General features: G+C 42.7%; 1 long non-coding RNA gene across 1 annotated transcript; it reads right to left on the reverse strand.

The window, feature by feature from the left end:
* Positions 1–21: 21 nt before the first annotated feature.
* On the reverse strand, positions 22–5,919 carry LOC309534360. The gene is made up of 3 exons (XR_014220616.1): positions 5,903–5,919; positions 912–3,480; positions 22–448 (listed from the first exon to the last, which is right to left on the reverse strand). It is a non-coding gene; the product is annotated as an uncharacterized lncRNA (long non-coding RNA).
* Positions 5,920–8,659: the final 2,740 nt, after the last annotated feature.

Here is an 8,659-nt window from a genome sequence, read left to right on the forward strand (position 1 = left end):
ACAACAGCATTCTTACACACCTTGTAATGGGCAGCCAAAGGGATGTGTTCTGAGCCCCACAGCAGCACAATGCAGAATGGTATTTGATTCCAAGGAACAAAAATAGCAGCTCCTTAGCTGACTTGCACTTTAGGTGGTATTACAGCTATGTTAATTGGACAGCTGTTTTCACTGAGAGTCAGGCCTCCAATCTATAATATGAGGAAGTATGTAAAGGGATGAAATTTCTGATGAAACTAGAAAGGTACATCAAGTAGTCCAGCATTCTTTGTTTGTTAACCACCTAAACTTTTTTATATTTATGTATAAAACATTTCTTTACTGCCTTTTGACTCTAAAAAAAAAAAGAGAGCCTCAAAGGCTGTTTACAATCATCAATAGTAGGCATAGGCAAACCCGGCCCTCTAGATTTTTTGGGACAACTCCCATCATCCCTAGCTTAACAGGACTGTTGTTGTTGTTTAGTCGTTTAGTCGTGTCCGACTCTTCGTGACCCCATGGACCAGAGCACGCCAGGCACTTCTGTCCTCCACTGCCTCCCGCAGTTTGATCAAACTCATGCTAGTAGCTTCAAGAACACCATCCAACCATCTCATTCTCTGTCGTCCCCTTCTCCTTGTGCCCTCCATCTTTCCCAACATCAGGGTCTTTTCCAGGGAGTCCTCTCTTCTCATGAGGTGGCCAAAGTATTGGAGCCTCAGCTTCACGATCTGTCCTTCCAGTGAGCACTCAGGGCTGATTTCCTTCAGAATGGAGAGGTTTGATCTTCTTGCAGTCCATGGGACTCTCAAGAGTCTCCTCCAGCACCATAATTCAAAAGCATCAATTCTTCGGCGATCAGCCTTCTTTATGGTCCAGCTCTCACTTCCATACATCACTACTGGGAAAACCATGGCTTTTACTATACGGACTAGTGGTCAGGAATGATGGGAGTTGTAGTCCCAAAACATCTAGAGGGCAGTTTGCCTATGCCTGATCAATAGACTCAGCTCCTATTAATTTCTCCACCCAAGCTATTGGCTATTGCCATGTTGTGATCAGCTAATTTAATGTGCTCTGTACTGTGTAAAGAAACACGTCTGTCTACCCTAACTCCAACCACTAATATTAATGTAGGATTAATAAGGCTCCATTCTGCCACTGAAATCAAAGAATGAATTACTTCCATGGGATCAAGATTGGCTTACCCTGTAAATGGCAAACAGATATCCATTTGAACTAGGTGCATAAGTGGTTTAAGTAGTAGTTAGCCTGCATGCATTTTAATTATACTTAAATATTAACAGAACATCTATTATTGTAATAGGTTTTAAATAGCTATATCTTTGCTTATTCTTAAATGTACCCTTGCTAGCTAAGAATCCTATTATACCTGTAAGATTTGAAACACGTTTATAGCGCACTCCAGATACCATTTTATGAATCTGATGAAGGCTGCAGTCCTATGCATTTTTACGTTAGGAGTAAGCTCTACTGAACACACATGGGGACTTACCTCTGAGTAAGAGTGACATGGCTGCAGGCAGCAAGTGTATATAAACTTGTGTATGGAAGAAAAGCCAGAAAATGCAAGGAGCAATAGGCTATCCCATTTCCACCGAGAACACACATGCGCATACGGAAGTCAACAGGGCTGTTCCTATATCACATTCAACAAGTCAACAATCCACAGACAAAAACAGTTGGCGCCGCATACTCATACAAATATTCACACTCAATGAGTGTAGAGTCTGTGTTCATAATAGCTGAGCTGTTACAAACCACAAAGTGCACTCTCTCACAAACATGTGAAGTCAGCCTACACTTGAGTTCACTGTTGCATGTGAACAAGCCAACTGCACCTTAGAATGAATTGCAGTATTAACACACATGGAAAGACAATAGTTCCCTGTAGTAAAAGATTCTCCTGCAATTTTTCTGTTAGCCTTAAAGATGCCACTGAACTTGCTTTGCTTTTTGCAAAGACTAAACAGTTACCGGTAACTCTTCTGAAATCATTCCTAGTAACGAACCTACATTTATTTAGAAAGTCCCTATGGCATAAACAGCAGCACTGAATGAAGCTTTGCTACCACCCATTCTATTCTTTCCCAGGAGACATTCAGAGGGTACCAGCTAGACTTTCAGTCACTCCATATTATGAAGGATCTTTATTTCAGTCTCATTGCTTTGGGGCTGTAAAGTCGAGTATTTACAGAGGATTGTTTTGAGCTTTTTGTGCAAATTTCTATTGAATGCTTATGCAAAATGTCTAATTTCTTTATTTAACTGGTTTTACTAATGGGGGGTGGGGAGATGTAGAGCTGCGAGCATTTTCTCCAGTGTGAAAGAGAATATTTAACTCAGCTGTCATTTTACACACCATATAATTTTACTATATATCCATTTGTTCACTGCAAGTACTATGCAATACCAAGTAAAAAGTGAGCTGAAACTTGCATTTTTATCCAATTTCAACGTTCTATGCAAAGGGGAATAACTCCTTTCACTTTTTGTGTTTGTAACCTAAAAATGCAATTATCAATTCCTTGTGTTTAAGTTTACTGAGCAGGCCTTAAACAGTCGTGCACTTGGCTAGCTAGGAAAGTTTGTGTCAGTTGGAAGAGAAATTTTATTCCACTTTACCTCCAAGGAGTTCAGGGTGGCAAACATGCTATTTCCCTTCCACTATTGTGTCCTCACAACTAGCCTATGAGGTAGGTTAGTCAGAGATTATGAACGGACCATGCAGTGAACTTCAGTGTTGAGCAGGGTTTGAATTTGGGGTTCCTTAGTGACAATGATCAGTGAAGGAACTTGAGGATGAAGCTGATGGTGCTCAAAGGCTTCTGCTTGTTTTTCAGCAAAGAAAAGCTACTTGATGCTCTAGTAAAGAGATAACTTCTGTAGCTTGTGCATTGCCTTGTTCCAAATGCCTTTTTATTCACATTTGATCAGCAGTTCATTTAGCAATCAGCCAGTTTAAAAGAGCATTTACAGTGAAATTCTGCACATGCATACTCAGAAGCCCCAATGAGTTCAATGGAATTTATTTCCAGCTGTGTTAGAACTGCAGCCTTAATTATGTCAGCACAAGATAAAATTCTGGGCAATGTCACAAGGCACTGCATACCTGGAGGCTCACAGATTTATTTTCAAAGTATAGGCAATCATTCTTTCCAGAAAAAAACCACTTTATTATTAGTTTATTTTGCTTTTAACACTGATTTGTATTTTGTTACTTTAGGTTGTTAAAGACCAAATTCATTGAGTATTCACTATAACCTAGTAAAACCCAACTGTAGGTGAAAATGCTGTACAAGTTCGCAAAGTGTTTGGTTGTTCTTGCTCAACAAAATAATTAAAGAACATGTTCAACACATTCTGTTTATTGGCATAGTGATTTTGCACATATACCGCGAGCCTTCACAGAGCAGGAAGCAGTTATGTTGCGTACAAGCACACTCATGAGTCTTCATTTTGCCTGTTATAAATCAAGTCCTGTAAGACAATTAAGACAAACAGTTAAGCACCATATTACAATATATAATTTCAATTAAAACTGAGAGCCCCCAAACTAATATTATTCCTCAAACTTCTGAGGTCTAACACCTATTCTGGTATGTATTTACAGTGATATGTGAACTGCTATGCAAAACTAAATAGCCTAAAACTGGCAAAACAGTTCTCACTCCTGTTTCACAGTTATGAAAGGACTTATCTGGCATTGTTTCAACCACGTGTAAAAGGTAAAGGACACCTGAACAGTTAAGTCCAGTCAAACTTGACTATGGGGTGTGGTGCTCATCTCGCTTTTCAGGCCAAGGCAGCCAGTGTTTGTCCACAGACAGCTTTCCGGGTCATGTGGCCAGCATGACTAAACCACTTCTGGCACAATGGAACACTTTGATGGAAGTGAGAGTGTACAAAAACAGTTTACCTTCCTGCCGGAGCGGTACCTATTTATCTACTTGCACTGGTGTGCTTTCAAACTGCTAGGTTGGCAGGAGCTGGGACAGAGCAACGAGGAGCTCACCCTATCACGCGGATTCCAACTGCCAACCTTCTGATCAGCATATTGGTAATACATGGCACTACAAAAAAATGGCTTCTTGTTAAATAGCCAGCAATGAGGTTTCAAATGTTATAAGGTCCACTATATGAAGGTTCTACTTCTGTAGCTGTAGTCACAAGTTGTTAAGTTAGTGTAAAGGGAACAAATTAAGAGTACTTAAATTATCAGGAAATAAATTTAGTAGTTGCTGCTATACAAACAAAGCAATTCACAAATAGCACATTCTGTCATAAATGTGACTGAACAAAAGAAAAGCCAGAATTAGGGTAAGGGTGGATTTTTCCCCCTAGTAATTTTTTTTCTCTGGGATAAATTTTCCTTTTTATAAAGTCATTAGTAACAATGAATGCATGGCAATTACAAGTACAGTATTAATCAAGCATGGCATGTTCAAAGCTTCAATTAAAGTCTTTCTGGGTAGTTATCTCTAGCATTGTCTTCACATATTTACAAGTATTCCAGTAAAAATGTCTACAGATGTATAGCTCAGTTGGTTAGAGCCTGGTGCTGATAATGCCAAGGTCACAGGTTCAATCCCCATATGTGACAGCTGCATATTCCTGCATTGTAGGGGGTTTGACTAGATGATCCTCAGGGCCTCTTCCAATTCTATAACACTTAAACCACCATTTCCCCTCTCAAATATTTCAGGTCAAATACTTGTGGTATATTGGAAGAAAACATCAGCATGGGGATTTTGTATAGCTTTGTTTACTAAAGCAAGTAAACTCAGCCTGCTAAGTTAGATCACTCTCGGGGCCGTAAGAAAAAATCTCCAGGCCAAATGAAAATGATCAAATTCAGGATTTTCCAGGAAACCCACACCCACAAATAAGGGAACCAATGAATCTTACTTGTAGAACCTTGGCTACTGTTTCATCTCTTCCAGTCCCATGCCTTCAGTGATATTTAGTTACTTAGTAGAGAATAAATCACATAGGAGCTTACAGGACTGGATATTTGAAGTTGTTAAAGGAAGAAGAGGAAAAATACGCAGCATCAAATATGAAGAAGAAAGAAAGAGGCAAGCCTCAAAATAAAGTGTTTAATTTCATAATGTGTTTCAGTAAAAGCTTTCTCCAGGGGTATGAAAAGAACCATCAGTAATTGAAACAAAATAAAAATATAATACAATTACTAGTTTATAAGAAGGCAGGACATTAAAAAAAAACCTTATAAAACATGGAACAGACCTCAAAACAAACCAACGTAATTCATGACTTACATCATCACATGTCTGTTTTTCACTGGGAGACTAATACTCCCAAGCTTGCATTTTGAAGCTTACCTCTTTTGTTAAAAGGGACACTCTTCAGAACATAGGCTGCAAAAGCCAAGTGCTTTTACAAGAAGATACGCCCCCTTTAAGAGAGGGTCAGAGCTTAATGGTAGAGTAATATGCTTTGCAGGGACGCAGGTGGTGCTGTGGTCTAAACCACAAAGCCTAGGACTTGCCGATCAGCTCTTCGGTCCCTGCTCCTGCCCACCTAGCAGTTCGAAAGCACGTCAAAGTGCAAGTAAATAAATAGGTACCGCTCTGGTGGGAAGGTAAATGGCATTTCCGTGAACTGCTCTGGTTCACCAGCAGCAGCTTAGTCATGCTGGCCACATGTCATGCTGTACGCCAGCTCCCTCGGCCAATAAAGTGAGATGAGCGCTGCAACCCCAGAGTCGGTCAGGACTGGACCTAATAGTCAGGGGTCCCTTTACCTTTAATATGCTTTGCATGCATAAAGGCCTCATCTCCAGACACTTCCAATTAAAAGGGTACCAGGATTGAGAAAGGCCTCCACCTGATGCCGCAACTTCGTTGCAAAAAACCCTAAAACACCAAATATCTCTACTTACTTGCACATCATTCCTTTTTTATTCTCACTATTTTCACGCTCGCTCCCGCCGTTTTCTCTGCCTCCGCTTTAAACTGCGGTTTCAGCGCTGCTCTCACGGCCTGGGCGCAGATCTGGGAATAGCGGATGTAGCTGGAAGGAGAGAGAAAGAGACGCGCAAAAGTCAACGCAAACATGGAATCGAAAACACCGCACAGCCGCCCGGAGCCACCAGAGGAGGAAAGAAAGAGGAGGCCCGGCTCGCCTCAGCCAACTCTACCTGAGCCCGGCTTGCCTCCAATAGGACACCATGTCTGCCCAGCTCGCTTGCTCCGCTTCAGGCCGCAAGGTCGGCAACCGCGCAAGCCCTCAGACAGGCCGGTCTTGGTGTGACCCGGAAGAAGCTGAAGACCCGGAAGCGGAAAAGCCAGTCCGACCAATCGCACGCCGTCCCCCCGAGCCCGTCCGCCAACCGAAGGCAAGTGCTCGCATCACGCCCCGCCCCCTCCACCTCCTCCCGTTCGATCCCCGTCTATTTCCAGTGAGGAGGAAGCGCTCAATCAGAGCACGGGGCGCCGGGACGTCGGGCGCTCCCATTGGTTGCGTGGCGGCGCCGTGCTGACTTAAGAGGGTTCCGCACTTTCGCAGCTGGGCAGGTGGATCGGCTGCAGCTGTTCGTTGGTCTATTATAGTACACGGCGGGTCCGTCGCGAGATTCAACAGGCTTCCTGGCACACAATAAGATCAGGGCTCTTGGGCTGCTGGCGCGGGAGGCGAATAACACAGCGCTGTGGAAGCTGCACCTGTTGTTCCGCCTCCCTCCGCTTGCTGGGATGTGTAGCATGAGGAGGAAATCTTTCTTTCCCTTGTTACCATATGTCCTCGTTTCCCGGGATCAGTCCCTGGATTTACAAATCAGTCCCCATACAAAATCCATGGGAGTTGAAAAATGTCCCTGGATTATAGCTGTCAACGTTTCCCTTTTTTAAAAAGGGAAATTCCCTTATAATAGGATTCCTCGCAAGAAAAGGGAAAAGTTGACAGCTATGCCCCGGATTCATTGAAAAAAAATCTGGTAACCTCACCCTTGTGGGCATCTCATAGGCGTCTGGCTGGCCAATTCTGAGAAAAGGCCTTTGGCTGGATCCGGCAGGGATCTCATGTCCACCATATACGCTGAACGTCCGCTGGGTTGCAGATTTACTACGCAGCAGGGATTCTCAGATGGTTGCTAGAAAGCCTCCTCCCTCAGAGGGCGGTGGTTGTTGCCAATGGAGAGCGCGTTGATTTGGAGATTGAGGGCAACTCTATTTTAAAAGTAGATGGTCTTGCATCTGGAGTCAGAGGTACAACTGATCACTTCCTCTAGAGGCAGCATCCATTTCAACCTTGTATTAATAAATAAAAAAATTGTCCAGTAGCACCTTAGAGACCAACTAAGCTTGTTCAAGCTTTTGTGAACAAACTTAGTTGGTCTCTAAGGTGCTACTGGACAATGTTTTAACTTATTTCAACTGCATCAGACCAACACGGCTACCTACCTGAATCTAGAACCCTGTACAGAATTAACTTTGTGATGGTCCTAGTGTGATGGATGCAGTGATGTAAAGGACCTGGAGAAAGCCTTCTTTCTCCTCCTGCCACGCACATCCCGCAGGCATAGGCAAACTCCGGCCCTCTAGATGTTTGGGACTACAATTCCAGTCATCCCTAGCTAACAGGACCAGTGGCCAGGGATGATGGGAACTGTAGTCCCAAACATCTGGAGGGCCAGAGTTTGCTTATGCCTGATTAAAGGCCTTCACATCTCTAGGGGTTTGCATGTGCTGTGGTGAAATCTGAAACAGCTGAAGGTTTTCTTTTACTACATCATGCTTTTGTTTAAAGAGTCATATCTCTGATCCATTTCATAGAATTGGAAGTGACCCCAAGTGAATCTAGTGCAACCCCCTGCAGTGCAGGAATATGCAGCTGGCCCATGTGGGGATTGAACCCGTGACCTTGGCATTATCAGCACCATACTAACCAACTGAGCTAATGTGTTTTCTGCAGCTTCTGTTCGCATTGTATGTGTTTACTTCAGCAAACACTGGTGTAACAACAGCAGCAAACATGACTGTCACATAAATTGTGGTGGATTTGAGTGATCTGTAGATAGGAGCATGGAGTTTTCCTAAGGCATGCCTTTGTCTATATCAGTGCCCTGTTTACTTCTTGTTTGCTATCAAATCCTTACCTTCTCTTTCAGCCCTACCTGTGGGTAAATGTTCAAAAGTGTCATTAAAAGCTGTACAAACAAGCATAATTTAAAAGCCAAGCTGTGTTTTTTATGAGGCATATGTGGTACAGAATATTGAAACATTTTTCCCAACTCATAAAAGTATTGTACACATTGTTTTTCAGGGTCACACAAGACTTCAGATTCAGAGCCTCAGAAGCAGTCAGTTAGTTGTATCATCACGACACATTCAGTCAACAACATTCAGTTATATTTCATAAGTCAGAGAGAATCTTTTAAAACAGGACTTGTGAGAGAAAAGACGAAGGAAGTGGAGTCCTGCAGATAATATTGCAGTGCGGGGTGCTTTTGTTGAGGGTTCTCGCCATTCTCCATTTCATTCCCTCTCTGCCCAGTTTCCTTTTTTCTAACAGTCTGTGCCCAAAGAGCATGCTAAGACGGTGTACACACTATGCATTTAAATCACATTACTCTCCACAAAGAATCCTGGGAATTGTAGTTTGTTAAGGCTACTGGGAATTGTCTATGTGAGGGGTAAAC

Source organism: Podarcis vaucheri (genome assembly GCF_965113315.1).
Source record: "Podarcis vaucheri genome assembly, chromosome: 6".
NCBI lineage: Eukaryota > Metazoa > Chordata > Lepidosauria > Squamata > Lacertidae > Podarcis > Podarcis vaucheri.